The following is a 16,643-nucleotide window of genomic DNA, read 5'->3' on the forward strand; positions in this document are numbered from 1 at the left end:
AAAAGCACATTATCACTCATTCACTTACCAACTACTTTAAGCACATGACAGCCACCAGTTTAAATTTTCTGCATTTGATTCCTAAATAATCAGCTCATAAATGATAGGCTCACATGACAGACAATTTACAAAGTTCCCGTACATCTAAGGATATCTACTTATAGTAATTTGAACTTTATTTCCACATATAGACATGGGTGGAGGGTTTCAGTGTGTACTCACAATTGAAAGTTGAAATCCAGAGTAGGAAGGAAATTGAAGTGGACTCATTGAACAAACTTCATGTTCACAAAAGATTAAAATCTGAAGGAAGTAATAATGGCAACGCCCACACAGCCGCCGAAAACCAGGAGCTGCTGCTGGGCCAAACTAGCGTGTGCTAAAGACCCCACCTCAGCTCAAATTTGTCATCAATAGTGATTTAAAGCAGACAAGTGCAATCAGAGACCAGCGTCCAGATGCACCATAACCAAAACACTGCCCTCTGATCTTGGAGTTGACGTGTCAACAGCTGGCGCTCAATCACGCTACTTCAGAAGAGCAGAATTCATCGGATTGACTTCCTAATCAGTGGAAATAATAATGACTAATGCCATTGTCTCCTAAGCTTTAATCAACATATACACTATCTCTTTAGAGCAGCCTTTCCTGGACATAAATTAGACTTCTGTAAATTAAGAGAAAAAGAATAAGAAGTACAGGAAGAGAGAAAAAAAGAGACAAAATGAAGAAGAGAGAGAGAGAGAGATGGAAAGAGAGAGAGATGGAAAGAGAGCCAGGGAGAGGAAAGGCAGAAATATCCTGACACTTAATATGGTGGCTGGCATGTTATGGAAAGCTCTTGAAATGAAAGGTATAGCCTGAACGGGCAAGCGGAGCGATCAGGGATGTTGTGTGAGCGAAAGCCAGGGTTGCTCACCATCGCTCAGTGCCACGACCCAAAAGCGTACATTCCCACAGCCCAGAGCACCACTTTAAAGAGCACCAGGGCCGCTCTGGTGCGCCACTGCTCCGCCACTCCCTCAGCTCTGAAAAAGCAAATATCAATAAATTCATTATGTACTTTATATTTATATATTTGTGCTCACGAGCTTTTATATAATTATTTGCATTTGCAGTTCGTGATATTTTTAGAGCAGTAATGGACTTTGCTATACAGTGCGTGAGAGTGTGTGTGCGTGTGTGTGTGTGTGTGTGAGAGAGAGAGAGAGAGAGAGACAGAAAGACAGAGAGAGACAGAGAGAGAACAAGAGAGATGGATGGAGAATGGGAGAAAACTTTGTGGTCTGTAAGGCCAGATGTGATAGGAACTCACATCAGCTCAATGCCCAGCTATGCTGGAGTGATCCAGACTCGAAGGTGTGTTTTCTTGGCACTATAAACATATGTGTACCACTGTTCAGATCTATTCTTTAACTTGTTAATGCCTGTGTCATATAAAATGCAATACAAATAAAATGCAGAGATACAATACACATTTTTTAAATATTAAGGAAACTGTGCTTGCCAACCAAGTCCAACTTTTTTTTGGCTTGTCTTCATGTTTTTTCATGTCTAAATGTTTATTTGACATATTCCTGCCCAAAAAGGTTGCACATGAAGCATTCATGTAAAGATTCTGGGTGAAACCACTGAAAGTTCAACCTTCCTAAATGGTTGTTCCAAAATCAAACAAGTTGGTGGTTTTTATTTGACAAGTTCAATGTTTTGTTTATTTAAACTGGAGGTTTTATTTGACTGGCTAAACAAAGATACCTCATCCCACAAAAATCACCAAACCTGCTTAAAAAAAAGCAGAGAGCCCAAGCAGTTGAACCTAAGATTTAGTCTGAGCTGTCCTACAACTCCAGAATGGGCAGGTTTTGCATTACCTGCACAAGTTCACATGACAGAACAACTTGAACATTTATTGACTAAGTGTCTGTAAATGTTTTACCTGAGGAATAAAGGGGAAGCGGCGAGAGGCGAAGGGGGAGAGAGAGAGAGAGAGAGAGAGAGAGAGAGAGAGAGAGAGAGAGAGAGAAGGAGGTAAATAGATTGGTCTCCTTTAGCCTTTTATTCCCAGATCCTTTCACGGCTCCAGGTCCACTGAACTCTGTTGCAACACAGTCATGAAAAAAAGCAAACAAAAAGCGACATAACTCAAGTATGATGCTGCGTCGCCCCCATTTCCTATGAACAAGCAGCCAAAGCCAGGTTAATTAGTACTCGGCTGATATGATACTGAAGCTGTCTTACCGTAGCATTCATACTGTACAGCAGTGCCATTATGGAAAATTACAGCAACTGTAAACAAGCTATTAGTGATCTGTGTACTTTAAAACTCTAAATGCTTGTACTATGAGGTTGTATTGACACATTATGCAGGCACAGGCTGCAGAATATATCACAAATTTTATATACTTGAACTAGCAAAATTTGACCTTTAAGGTACTTCTGCTTAACATGTATGAACTCTGTGTCCACTGTTGCTACAACCAAATGATTAATCTGAGGTTGCAGCATTAAGCAGTCTGGTAGGTGGATGTAGGAAATTCAGTCTGCCCTTCCACAGAAACATGGCTCCGTGCTCCCAGCAGGGGGTCAGCCTTGTCAGGCAGCGGGCATGGGCATACATGCCCATGCTTTTTTATTTTTCACATATTTATTCTGTGGGCACACAATTGCTGCAGGTTACTCCCAAAGATTTAACTGATTGCTCATTTGTTTCAATACTAGTTCATTTAACATGAAACCAAACAAGTGGTCCAAGTACGAGTCTGTTAGAGATATGCTGCTGGTCTGTATAGTGAGGGACAATAGGGTGTAATATATTGGGTATTGTGTGAAGCCTTTTCTCTCTTTCCTCCAACCCATCATGTCCTTTTACCTTTTGTGTATGATTTCAGGTTAATAAAACGGAAGAGAAGCCTTAATTAGTGTATATTACATTCATCAAAACTGAACACGAACACATCCCATGAGGCCTTGGCAGAGCAACTCTGACAGTAGCGTAGACCGGGGCTTAAACAGTATCGCACGTTTGGCTCGCAGGCTGTGGCACTGTGGGGCTTTTGTGTGCTGTGTTTGCTTAAGCCGTGCAGCTGAGACAGGAAGTGTGTGGAGTGGAGACGGCTGAGGTGCACCAGGAGTACAGCACCCTCAATGGAGTGGATGCAGAGTCGACAGTGCTGGCGAGACGAGGTGATGATAGAAGCTGATTGATTGCACTCATACACCTGTCCTACACCTCCAGATCTGTTCTATACAGCATCAGAGCAGGAGGGTGCTACCATGGGAGCTGACATACAAATAAGGTGGTCATTTTTGGTTTTTACTACGGAAACCACAATCAGATCGTGTTGTAAGGGTCATATGCAGGGCTTTCACACTTTAAATAGAACAGTACTGGATGTTTTTCTTATCAGTCATGGTTCATTCTGTAGTCTCCCTAATATCAATTAAAAAAATTCTGTACCTCTGGAATGTGTTGAAATACCTACATTATATATGCATTTCTGCACACCACATAGGTTAACAATTCTGTCCACATTCACCTTATCTGCTTTTGTTCTAATTATCATAATTGGTTAAAGTGTAACTCGTGCATACTGTATGATAAACAGCCTAAAGGAAAATGCTCTTCCGGGCCGAGCTGAAAGGCTAGCCAACAAAGAAGTCTGGTCTAATAAAGTGCAGCTAGATTGTCCGCCCGTATCCCTGCCCATATTGTGTGTGAGAATATGTTTGCAGCAGTGTTTGGGGAGAGGGGTTTGTAGGTGTTATAAGGGAACAGTGCAGAGGTGCTGAAAGGCAGACCACAGTAAACACAGATCTGCAAAGTCTTCACAAAATCTGCAGTACAGCTCAGAGCCTAGAGAGGAGGGGGGACCTTGTGGTTTTGGGGGGTGTTGGGGTTTAAAACACCCAGCCTCTAATCCTGACACACTGTCTCCACCAATTAGAACTCCTTCAAAAGGGGAAAGGGGAGGGAAAAAACAAAACCAGAAACCCAGTGAGAGCATATTTAGTAACAGTTTGGCAAGCTGTAATTACATGTATGGCTAACAGAGAGATTTAACTACTTTTTCCCCTCATTGATTGACAAGGCAGAAAGGGAGAGAACAGAAAGTGCATGATGCTCCTGTACACTAGCTTTTTCATCATGAGATAATGTCATAACTACAAGCAGACTGGTTCTTGGATGGAAGTAGGCAGATATTAAAAGCACTTTTTGCATATCCTGCAGTACAGTACCATTAATGTAAACTGCGGTGCTTGCTGAGTAACATTTCAAAACTTATTTTAATGTTTTAAGGCAAACCATGAGCACAGCAGAGGTCAGCAGTGCAGTGGTAAGGGATAAATATTGAAGTTAACAAAATTAAATTTCACCTTACCTTGATCAGGTAATCCAAATCAGAAAAGCTTGCTGTTGACATACGCCCCACTGGGGTGAGTCATGTTGAAGGAGTTATAATTACCACAAGCGTCAATATTGATCTTTACAGCAAGAGGTGGTAGTAATGTCTGGGTTGAGATTTCCTGGGAATCTATTCCTACTCCTGACAAACACTCGATTTCAAGAAAACAGAAATTGACTTATATTAAGGTATATTGCTCATTCATTTCACAACTTTCCCACTCTGGGAAATGATCATATGATCAAGGCAGATTAGATCATTTGTCTAACCTATTGAAATATAGTATATGTATTACATTTAAAAGTACATGCTGTTTAGACTGAGGGTTAAAAACTGGAGGGAGTCAAATGCTTGTTCTATGACAAATTTTATTAAAAAAAAAAAAAAACATCCATCAGACGCAAGTGGTCAGTGAACAGCAGACATTCAGAGATAATGTAAGGAAAGAATCTAGGTCACACATTGCTGCGACACTGTTTCAGCTGCCCTCGCCTCTTTGCACGGGTGGGCAAAGTGCACAAAACGATATTCACATCAAAGTATTATTACTTTGATGTTTAAAAAAAAAGAATACTTAATTTTAAGGCACAGTAGCCCCTATTAAAGTGCCCTTTAAAAATTGTATCCCAAGTAAACTCCCTAATTTCTCTGGCATGGTTAATCAAATGTTAAAGTAGCAAACTATGATTGATGATTCAGAAAGAAAAAAAAAAGGTCACGTCACTTTCAGGAAGGCAGCACACACAGTAAATACTGAAGATATCAAAGTGAAGTGGTTTTGAATACTTCTTAGTATGCCATTATGATTTACAGTTAGTAAACACTTCTTTTAAGGGGAAGGAACTGTTTCAATTGTTGACCATCCTTTTACTGCACACTGTAACAGTCAGTGCTACGCATAAGTGATTAATCAGACAATTACACTTTAGCCAATCTTTGCAGAATACAGTTCTCATAAACACGTTAAATCACCATAAACAGCATTAATCACTGCCTTGCCACCTCTACGCACACACACACACACACACACAGTCTCTATCCGAGGTTCTGCCATAAGCCCCATACTGTCCCTATTTAAGTAGTGCAGCGTGGGGGCAGACGGAGTCTGGGGTTAACTCTGAGGTTAGGAAGCAGGACACAGAAGACTTAGCTCGTTCTTCTTCACCTAAGGACAAGTCAACCATAGCAAACAACCTGAAAACAAGACTCCTTTTTTCCGCATTTCAGATGGAGGAAAATTATTCTCCATAAATACCTCACAGTAGACTTTGATGGTGAATGTCCTATTTCATCATCTGTGTGTAAAACCATAGCGCAATAGGCTGCCCTAAATGTAGCTAGGTGTTTGTGTTAAGGTCTGTAGAATGAGGATAAGTTTATCATTCGCATAGTAAAGGTGATTCAGAGAAACCCCAAGGAAAAAGAGACTCAGAAAAATAAGCTAACTAAGCGACACCACATTACAGGGAGTTAAAATAGGCGCCTACTCTGTGAGTCACTGATTTCTCAGAAAAGGTTATTTCATTGCCATGAAGATGGTAAAAGGGTAAACAGAAACCCATTCTATAAAGACTTGCTCGGACCTTATAGAAAAATAACTCATTCATTCATTCATTCATTCATAATTCATTTTAAAAATTAAAGAATTGTTTTTTTTGGACACCAAATGCTTGCATGTATATTGTACAACATGACCAACATTTAAAACGTTAGGACAAATTTTTGATAATATCTTAACACAGCTAAACTAAAATTAGCATCAAACAGAAGTAACTTTAAAAAAAAAGCAAAATCTCTGCAAATGTACAGTATACGATTGTGAGAAAAAATAGCTTGTGAACCCTTTGGACTAATCTGGAGTTATACTTTATCTCATAAAGTTTATCTAAATGACTACTAATTTATTTTAATTAATTTAATACATTTACTTTTCTGAAGTTTCATTTTAGGAGGCTACAGTAGACATAGCCTACTTAAAGATACCTAAATAGAGAACCTGTAACTATGTTTTTAAAAAAGGGCACAAAACTATCGGCATAGGCAAACTATGTAGAGTGTGTCCTGAAATAACATAAATGTTTATATCAATGTCTGCAAGAACAGGTGAGAATAGACAGAGCTTGTAACACGTACACTATATGGCCAAAGGTTTGTGGACACCTGACCGTCACCTCCATATATATAGCATTACGATTTCCCTTCACTGGAACTAAGAGGCTCAAACCTGTTCCAGCATGACAATGCCCCTGTGCACAAACCAAGCTCCATGAAGACGTGGCTTGCCAAGGTTGGTGTGGAAGAACTCAAGTGGCCTGTACAGAGCACTGACCTCAACCCCACTGAACACGGTTGGGATGAATTAGAATGCCGAATGCATGCCAGGCCTCCTCACCCAACATCAGTGCCTGACCTCACTAATGCTCTTGTGGCTGAATGGGCACAAATCCCCATAGCCATGCTCCAAAATCTAGTGGAAAGCCTTCCAAGAAGAGTGGAGGCTGTTATAGCAGCAAAGGGAGAGTAAATCTGGAATGGGGTGTACAAAAAGTACATATGGGTGTGTGCTTAGGCAATAACTCCTGGCTACCAAGCAGTAAGATAATAAGACCAACTTAGATGGTGTTACGAAAGATTTTTCTTTAATATATTCAATCTCAAAACACTGTAAACTGGCTTAAAAAGTAAGTAGGCCATCAAGCACCAAGACATGTAGCTTAGCTAGGAAGCTAACACTTTATAATATTGTTCAATTACTCATAAGTAACTATGCAGGGACTAAGCAAGAAAGAATGAGTAGTACTATATTAATACCCAAGTGAGTTCTAATAATTTCTAATGAATACTGGATAATTTCTCAGTAAGTAATAATAAAGTAATGGTTTGTTTGTTCACTGTGAACTAAGCAACTAAGCTAACTACCGATTAAAGAATTATTAGCTATCAACCTGCGTAAGTAGGTAACTTTCGCAGTTTGTCCACATTCATGGAGTCAGTCCATATTCTGTCTTGGTCTCACATGTGCACATATTTGAGGAATTGTAGGATAATAGCAATAAAGCTTTTTTAAAGCAACACACAGGGTGCCTTCACTATGCCAGTGTTACTTTGGATTGTCCAGCCTAGACTCTGGGTATTTAAATGGCAGAGCGGGTGAAAGTCACAGATGATTTCATTGGAACACCAGCCTCCAATTACTCTCTGTTTAAGAAGTAATTATCCTTCTGGACCAATCCAGTCTAAATCAGGGCTGTCAAACTCAGGTCTTGCATGGTCACAATCTCCTAACACACCCTCTCCTAACACACATTCACTTCAGCTTTAGTTTGCTAAAGACGTTTTACAGCCAAAGTGTAAAACGTCGAATGTGTTTGTGAAATAAGGCTGTATTTAATTGTTGTTATGGTTCATATTTTAGAAACAATTTGTGCAAGAATCTGGATACTTCTAAAAGCTCTAAAGCTGTGTAAGTTAATACAACAGTTAAAATAGTAAATGTAAATAGTAATTAGTAAAATATGAACTAGTTTAGGATGGCCATGGTGTCATTTTGGCAATTCCTGCTCGTGTCTTCCAGACACACCCATAGGGAAAAGTCTAAAAAAGAGATCTCCTTATTATCTCTGTAGTTTCTCCTAAATAGCACTGAATCAGATGGAAAGAAAAGGGACACTTCTGCCTAAGTCTCTTGTGTCTGAGTTTTTTCCGTGACACAAAACACCCCAGTAATCTCATATACTGTATATCTGAATTTCAGAGACCTCAAGGAAGTCACACATTATTTTCAGTTCTGTTCAGTTTGAAGTTGTAACAAGTTCATTCAATTATACTACCGAGTTTACTACAAGCTTATTAATGTACATTTGTTAAATACATGTATATTACTAGATAAATGTATATTTATCTATTGGATATTTAGTACTGTCTACTTTTGATATACTCTCTAGAAGTACTATAGTGTATTTTTGATAAGGTAGTACTTTTATTTGCTAGCATTTGTAAGTATACTTGAAGAGAAGTCCACTACCTGACAAGTAAACTATTATTTTAATTTTTGATGTAGTAATACAGGTGAAAAATATATGTGCATGATATATATGGTGGTCTACTTATTCACTGCTCAAATTAAATTATTTAAAGTTTTATTTGAGCACATTTAAATCCAGTAATGTTATACCAGTTGGTTTAAAATCCCGCACCCCTCAAATATGTTTTATTTTGATTTTACTGTGCAAAACATGAATAATAAATGACTCATAACTAGTAAGTGAATATTTTGAACTGTGTTGTCTAACCCTTGTGGTCCAGTGGTAATGCCATCACCTTCAATTGGTTGTGTTTTCAAATCCTGCTTTTTGTGTCTAACCAAGCTTGATGTGTCTCTTTTTTTGTCACTGTATTTCTCCTAAAGAATCTTAGTAGAAACATATGTGATAAATTTGATATCTAAATGAAACCCAAGTGAGAATCACTATTAAATAGTCTGAGATATCAAAGAGAAACATTTAAGCAAAGAAAGCTTCCTCTGGGCACACTCTCACAAAGCACTACGTCCTGTAGAAAGTGGCAAACTTCAAGATAAGACTCGAACAAGGAAGCTGGCGAATATCAAAGGCCATCTGCACCCATTTTGTTTACTTCCTGACAGAATGCCTGACAGCAGCTACCATCAGCAACAGCGTCAAAACAACAGCACACGCCTCACTCGCACATCCCGTAAATGAGTAACAACACCCATATCACAGAGAATTCCTCTGCTCCCCAACCCCTCATTTCCTCTGGGAACTGACGACCTGTAATCACACTTGGAGAAACCACCATACTTCATTACTGCAGTGATTACACCAATTAGCAGCATGTAGGGAGTGGCCCACAATACCCTGCACCACCACCAGACTGCTGATGCTCTCCACTGTGGTGAAATTGGTAGATGCCATTTGCTGTTGAAACAAAACAGGAAAGCTTTACCTGGAGATGGTGTAGTTTGGTAACCCAACTGTAATGTTCCATCTGTAGAAATAATATGATATTGCATTTATAACATGGAGGTTATTAGAGGAAAATATGGAGTGATATCTATAAAGTGGTTTGTCTTGCTCATTGAAGCACAACAACACCTGTTACATATTACTACACATAGATGATGAGCTGTTTAAGAAGTAATTAAATGCTCAATCGAGGAGCGGATGTGGAGTAACCACTCTGTATTTCACATAAATATGGAGCCATATAAGAGCCTCAGAGATCTAAAGACCAACTCATCTTTCCATAGTCATCTTGAGGATACTGTTTGTGTGCTCCAGCGCAACACATGACACAAATTTGCAAAATCTGAGCATAAGATTAGCAGCTTTTTTTTTCATGCTATAACCCTACCCCTTTTAACATCTTCCTCCCAACAGATGTTAAGTTCAGGAGTGGCATTCCAGCTGGCCACAAGTGAGCGTATTTTCCTACCACAGGCTTCAGAGAGAAGCCACAAAACAGCCTGCTGAAGCACAACATAAAACAAAACTCAGAAGAGAGGGGGAAAAAATGAAGAAATGTTTTTTAAAAAATAAGGGGAGTAAAAAACTAAAGATTTTCTAATTCAGCCTTTATTGAGGTTCCTGGTTTCAGGATTGCAACCGTTTTATGTGTGAGAAGAGCTCCCTGTAATTTCCTCACCACCACCACCACTGGACCGGCTTGTAATAAAAAGATGTCTATTCTGGGTTTCTCTGTAATAATGGATTCTTCTTGTCTTCATGCACGTCTGTCTCTTTCTCCTGTTTGATGACACAGGCAGCAGGTGGGGATCAATTGATGGATTAGTGGACAGGCAGATGGACAGTTGAATGGATAGATGGATGGATGGATAGACAGAGGAAAAGAGAAGCTCAAAAATCAAGAATTTAGTGTTTCAAGGACACCAGTTAGTTGGAGTAAATGGGCTGTAAAGGGTTCACTGTCGGCTCATTTCTTAGGAATCATGAATCTGACAACAAAACAGTGATATGACAAGATAAAACTCTGTGTAAGAAATGAACTGTATACTGAAATTATTTGTAATCCTACTCTCATGTGTCACCCAGAAGAGGATTTCCTTTTGACTCTGGTTTCTCTCAGGATTTCTTCATTTATGTCTAAAGTGGCAAACAAAGTTGAATTGAACTGAAGTTAGGTAGCATAGCCTAATGGATATGAGGATTTCCCTAAAATGGCATGATATCCTGGCGTTCAGATAATTAGGGTCATGGTAGCACAGTCATAAGGCTCTGAGCTACCATGAGAGATAGCCGTAAGGCTCTGAGCTACCATGAGAGATAGCCGTAAGGCTCTGAGCTACCATGAGAGATAGTCGTAAGGCTCTGAGCTACCATGAGAGATAGTCGTAAGGCTCTGAGCTACCATGAGAGATAGTCGTAAGGCTCTGAGCTACCATGAGAGATAGTCGTAAGGCTCTGAGCTACCATGAGAGATAGCCGTAAGGCTCTGAGCTACCATGAGAGATAGCCGTAAGGCTCTGAGCTACCATGAGAGATAGCCGTAAGGCTCTGAGCTACCATGAGAGATAGTCGTAAGGCTCTGAGCTACCATGAGAGATAGTCGTAAGGCTCTGAGCTACCATGAGAGATAGTCGTAAGGCTCTGAGCTACCATGAGAGATAGTCGTAAGGGTCTGAGCTACCATGAGAGATAGTCGTAAGGGTCTGAGTTGGTAGGAAGGTTGTGAGTTTAAATCACAGAACTGTCATAGAACTACTGTTGTGCTTTTGAGCAAAAACCCTGAACTATATTGAATAGAAATGGGCCACACATTTCTCATCTTACTTATTTTGATTCTCTTGATATGATTCAGAGACCTCTTTAAGCTTTAAGCTTTAAGCTAATAGTGAAATGTCCACCACGTTACTGTGTCATGATTAGTAAAAAAAAAAAAAAAAATGTAAGAGATATACTCAATTACCCATTAATGAAAAACACTGACCACTACAAACCCAGTGGTGAGGGAGAAAAGTGTGGTTTGACTGACTAATGCAGCAGTGGCTGAATTTCTCCAAAAAGTCGAGAAAAAAGTAAAAAACACAGTCTTGTTGCATGACAAAATCCCTCCCAACCAAGACTTGTCCTTTAATACCGAGAGCTTTTCATGTGGCTTCTCTACGATTGCACATGGGGAAACGCAAACCACATAGTCGGGACAGTGCTTATTATGCTCTGAGGCTGTGTGTATATGTGTTGCTGTGTGCTCAAGGAATGCTTGCTGTAATCCATGCAGGGCACTTTAAACTGAAATGACACGTCTTAATTTGTCAACAAGCTTCCCCATTGGAAAGAGAATGGAGCAAAGGGAGAATGAGTTCCAGGACAGTGTGTAGCTCACTGTAAAAAAAAAAAACACTGTGGATGTCTCAGTAATGCCATTAGACAGTATGCTTGCAGTAAGGCCTGCAAGTCCTGAGCTGTAAAAACAAATCTTTCTGTTCACCTCAACTCACACTCTTAGTTTTATTCATTCATTCATTCATGTCCAGTAACTGCTTCATCCTGGTCAGAGTTGCAGTGGATCTGGAGCCTATCAGGGGAACACTGGGTGGGACAGGAATACACCTCGGATGGGATGTATCTCCATCGCAGAGCATCACACACACACACACACACACACCAATTGCACATTCATTCACACCTAGGAGCAATTTACAGTCACCCATCCACATACTGGGAAATGTTTGGGAAGTGGGAGGAAACTGGAGAACCCAGAGGAAACCAACACAGTCACAAGGAGAAATTGTGAAACTCTGCCCCAACAGTAACTGGAGCTCAGGATTAAACCAGGAACCCTGGGGCTGTGAGGTGGCAATGCTATCAGCTCTGCCACTGTGCCACCCTGCTATTTTATATACCCTGAAATAGAATTGAATTCAGTTTAGTGCATTCTTTATCCTGCTCACAGTCACAGTGGATCTGAAAGTAGGGAATATACCCTGGATATGATGCCAGTCCCTCGCAGGGGGCACTACATACTTATTTTTTCCAAGGGAAAATTTAGTTACCAATCTGCCTACTGGCATTTGAGAGGCGAGAGGAAACCAGACTACCAGAGCTCAGGATCAAACCTTGTACCCTGGAGTTGTAAAGCACAAACACTGCCTGTTGTGCCACTGTGCCACACATACTGTAATTTAATTCAATTAATTTTACTATATATACTGTATTTACAAGTGACCAAAATAATAAAATGCTTTTTGGCTATTACAGGTGCTCACTATTTAACATGCAACATACAGACTGGTGAAAATATTAGAAGAAAAACCTGAATCAGTGTGTGAAGAAACATGCTTCCACACAGGCATACTGAATGATAGAATTAAGCAATCATGGCTCACTGAATGACTTGATGATTATGAAGATGTAAATCATATGCCATGTCTTTTACAATCACCAGATCTCAACCCAATTGAACCCCTATGAAAGATTTTGGAGTAACATGGAAAGACATCACTCTCCACCACCTTAAAAAAATCAGCTGGGGGAATAACTTTTGGAAAATCAACTAACATCTATGCTGAGGCACACTGAAGTTGTTCTGTTTTCAACTAAAACATATTATGTTGGTTTTCCTTTAATTGGTCACTCATTTGTATGTATATAGTATAAACACAAATGGATCAGAAAAGTAATACTAAGCGGGAACAATACAAGAAACTATAGCTATGACAATACATATACAGGTTGACAAGGTTACAATATTCTGTTGATAGTACAACAGAAAAGCATCTACTAGCATGGTTTTGAAATGACTGAATAGTCATACATACAGTATGTACATTAGATTCTTTAATATTTACAGAACAAATGAAAAGACTTGCTTACTGCAGTACTATGGCACAGTCTTTTCTAGAAACTCATCATCCTAGAGTATAGAAATATTAAATATTAAAGAAATATTAAATTCCAACTGAAAGGCTAAGGCAAACATGTAAGTAAGTTCACCAAAACCTAACACTCTTAACAACATGGTCTTGTGTGCTAAATGTAAATATGAATATCTGTCAGTTAATTCACTTGCTGTAAATAAACACACATCTGTTTCATGGACTTTGATATTGTAGTTGCTGTTTTCCAAGAAGACCAAAGTTCATGCCAAGCTACTCAGAAATTTAACCTCTAACCATCACACTGTTATAATCTCTGTATTGTGCACTACTATTCACTTTCTAGGGCACTTCATATTCATGCCTGAGTTAGAGCTAACACTATTGCAATATAACAATTTTCATGCATATCGTAAGAGAATCAGTGACTGCAAACCTTAATCTGTTGGCTGTTTGCAATACAAATGTAGCCAGAACGCATAGATGGATTTTGACTGAACCTTATAAAACCTTAAATCTTAAGTCTAAAAAATAGAGCTACTGGAGGCAAATCACCCTTATGGAAGGATGTAAAATGACTTAATAGGGCATATGCACAAACCTCTTAAACTGAGGCTAAATGGGGCTAAAAATGGGGCTAAAAAGTGTGCCTTATGATTCACCGTTATGCAGGAGTGATTATAGACATGTATATATTTTTTTTTTAATTTGTCATCAGCTGTTTGCGTAGTAGTGTGTGAGAAGAGATGTTAATGCTTTTAATGATTTCATTTCTTTTAAAATTGTGTTGAAATGTGAAGCATTAGCAGGGGAAGTGTGCTGAAATCATATTATAATTGCACCAGGGTGAGAGGAGACATTCCTAGAGGAACTTGAGTATAATGCCTTGTTCAAGGGCACAAAAGTTGAAAATAGTATATTAGCCCAAAATACTGGAGGAAAGGAGAGACAGGAGAGTGAGGAGAGGAGAGAGAGAAGTCCTAAATTTTTATGTCCTCCATTTTCCTTTTTATCTCTTCTGTACTCTCTTATCTCCTCTCCTCTGTGGTGCCACTAGATTAAGGACGGCAGCTTGGTGGCTACACTAATGGGCTCCAGAGTTGGGTGCTAGGCCGCCTGGTCAAAGGTTCTCAATGCTTTCTCCCCCAAAAATCCGGTCTGCTTGCAGCTATGCATGAATTACCAGCCACAGGAAAGTTAAAAAAGAGGAGGCTAAATTAAGTGCCCTCTCATTCCAGCATTTTCATGGTTTGTCTAAAAACAGGGTGCAAGATGATTCACATTTTATAAGCCCTCTCTTGCGGCCGCCTGCGTCACCCTGGCGCTCGGACTCCACCACTCATTCACACATCTCACTCTCCCTGTATCTCTCCTTTTTTTCTAATTCGGAAACACACGTCTTCTCATGGACGATTGCTAATATAACGCAGTGGCGAAAAATCCCAAGTGAAACCTCAGATAAACTGGGGTGACATCCCAAAAAAGGAAATATCTCAAGAGGTCTTTTGTAGTCTTTTGTGAATGTGCCAAAATCACACTCGACCTTGGAAATGCACTGAAGAATTTCAAGTTTGTGTTGCTAATTTTTCTGTGCTTGGTCTACATTGTGACTGATCTGAGCATTAACCTCAGCAAAGGGCACAGAAACATGAGTACACCAAAACAAGCAAGGCAGAAGACAAGCACAGCATTACATGTTTTCAGCAGAAACGGTAAACGCCAGTAGCTGCCAGCCAGAGAGGAGAAAAAGAAAGGCAATGACATTTCTCTAAGCGAGTTTGACAGCTAGTGCTGCTCTGAGCACTGTCCATTATCATTTCCTCATCATGGCTGCCACTGTGCTGGCACTGTGCTCTAGGGAAAACATCAGGCTGCTCACGGCTGAGGAGTCTCTCTGAAAAGAGTATACAGTCCAGAGAGTGGACAAAAAGGCCACTAATCCAGCAGTTTGAAGTTGCCTTATACTGCCCCCTATTAAGCATTACTGATATTACAATGGACAGCACTCTGGGATGGTCATTCAGAAAATCTTTAAATGGGTGCACATTTCTACTCATCCATCATCCATCCCACCATTCATGTTGTCTTACTTCATGAGAAGTATTGTGCATGTGTAGGTGTGTCAGGATACTAAATCTGACAAACACATACCATATGTCCAGCTCTTAGCCATTCATGTAAACACAGAGAGAGAAAAAAAAAACAGGCAAAAAATAAACTTGCAACTTCACCACAAAAAAGCCAAAAACCATTACAATGAATTACATTCCACAGTTACGACTGTTCACACACAGTGACCGTATACGCTCCTCAAGCCTCCATTCATCCCAGAGTGGGAGGAGGGGAGCCTTTGAGCTCTCAGTGAGAAGAATTGGCATGGCTGGCCTGAGGTTTGGAGGAAGAATGGGAAGTATGCTGTTACTGTGGTGCTGGTCAGACGGCAGGCTTTGGGTTTCCTCACCGCAGCAGCCGTGACCACAACTCCCCATCACTTGCACTCAATCTCCTTAACCATTTTAAGCTATAAAACGCTTCCTTACTAAATACTGCTCCACCCAACACTTAAATTCCATACATTAAAAGAACACCCCATTCTACACCCACATAATAGAAAATAAAATGGGCTCGTTGGCCTGTTAAAGCCGAGGGAGCAGACTAGCCGGCTTTTCATTCACATGTTCTGATGTTGTTTGTGGTCTCTGCTGCCCCTCTCATGAGCAGATGCACAAAAAAACAAGAGCAGTGATGAGTGAGATTGAGCCAAGTAAGGCAAAGAAAGAAAAGAAGACAGCAGTCAGAAGGAGTCAGTGGGAATTATAGAGATATAATAATCAATTACGCAATGGTTCTTGTCATTTTTTTTCTCTTTGGGAAAGATATAAAATATAAAAAGTGAATGAATGACTTTACAGACTTCAGATCTTTCATTAACTGCTGTTTAATAACTGTATTCTTCACCATTGTCTGGGTCTGGATCTTTTTTTTTTTTTTTTTTTTTGTCTACCTGATTTTGCTGATATTCTGATTTTCTGGCAGGCAGTGGAAAAATCTTTCTCTCTGATTGGCCAGAAAGTGTTGATTAATTTTCTCACAGCTCTGACAGTAGTGCTGGCTATAGTTCAAATCACAGGTTTATATTGATGTACTCATTCTAATACGTTATGGTTTCTCTAGTAACAGCTAATTTGCAGTATCTTGTGAATCTAAGACTAATAATAATAAAAAAAATGAACTCATTGTTATTTAACAAAGAAAAACTTTTAATGATGTGCTGAAGCTTTCTTTCAGGATACTTTTATGTAGCACTTTTTGGAATGCCAGTGCTTTGTAACACTGAGAGATAAAGCAATAACTTTATACTTTCTGCCAGAGGAAAGTTTGCAGGA

Source organism: Pangasianodon hypophthalmus, chromosome 5 (genome assembly GCF_027358585.1).
Source record: "Pangasianodon hypophthalmus isolate fPanHyp1 chromosome 5, fPanHyp1.pri, whole genome shotgun sequence".
NCBI classification, from domain to species: Eukaryota; Metazoa; Chordata; class Actinopteri; order Siluriformes; family Pangasiidae; genus Pangasianodon; species Pangasianodon hypophthalmus.